This window comes from Durio zibethinus, chromosome 23 (assembly GCF_047325235.1).
Source record: "Durio zibethinus cultivar Kanyao isolate XHJ-2024 chromosome 23, ASM4732523v1, whole genome shotgun sequence".
NCBI classification, from domain to species: domain Eukaryota; kingdom Viridiplantae; phylum Streptophyta; class Magnoliopsida; order Malvales; family Malvaceae; genus Durio; species Durio zibethinus.
In genome coordinates, this window is record NC_143184.1 from 14960906 (window position 1) to 14961778 (window position 873).

General features: G+C 53.7%; 1 non-coding gene across 1 annotated transcript in view; it reads right to left on the minus strand.

Annotated features, from left to right (window-relative positions):
• Positions 1–353: 353 nt before the first annotated feature.
• The window catches only part of LOC149512302 (25S ribosomal RNA), a 3385-nt gene continuing 2865 nt past the window's right edge, over positions 354–873 (minus strand). The window contains exon 1 of the ribosomal RNA XR_016332940.1: positions 354–873. This exon is cut by the window's right edge and continues 2865 nt beyond it. This is a non-coding gene — a ribosomal RNA (25S ribosomal RNA).

The following is an 873-nucleotide window of genomic DNA, read 5'->3' on the forward strand; positions in this document are numbered from 1 at the left end:
GTCGGGCTAATCCTCGACTTACGCATTCTGGCTCTCCGACAGGCTGAGCGCCGCACGTTCATTTCATGGGTTGACTTAGGCATACGTAGTGCATTCCTGGTCTCGACCAACCAAGGGCCAGAGGCTATTGACGGCGTTTGGGGCAACAACTGAGGGGCACCAGCAGTGGGATCCTCAATCGGCTCACGCATCCCGCCCCCAACGGTCGGTTTGGTGCTCGCACGCTCATTTTGAGGGCCAATCGGGGTAAGCGAAGTTCATTCCCGATCGAGACCGGGGGATGGGGGGCCCTGGGTCACGCCCAACCCTAGAAGGGGGTGACGTGAAAAGAAAGAAGGTCGGCGGAGGGAGGGACGAATCGAAGCGACAAAGGGCTAAATCTCAGTGGATCGTGGCAGTAAGGCCACTCTGCCACTTACAATACCCCATCACATATTTAAGTCATCTACAAAGGATTCTACCCACTGCTCGATGGGAATTGAGCTCTAAGGAGGCCCGCACAGTTGGTTCGTCGCAGGGGCTACACTTACAACACGTGCCCTTGGGGGCCATGGGCCCCTACTACTGGTCGACAATCGAGAGGCAGGCGCGCGCGTCTCTTCTAGCCTGGATTCTGACTTAGAGGCATTCAGTCATAATCCAGTGCACGGTAGCTTCGCGCCACTGGCTTTTCAACCAAGCGTGATGACCAATTGTGTGAATCAATGATTCCTCTCATACTAGGTAGAATTACTATCACGACATCGCCATCAGTAGGGTAAAACTAACCTATCTCATGACGGTCTAAAGCCAGCTCACGTTCCCTATTGGTGGGTGAACAATCCAACACTTAGTGAATTCTGCTTCACAATGATAGGAAGAGCCGACATCGAA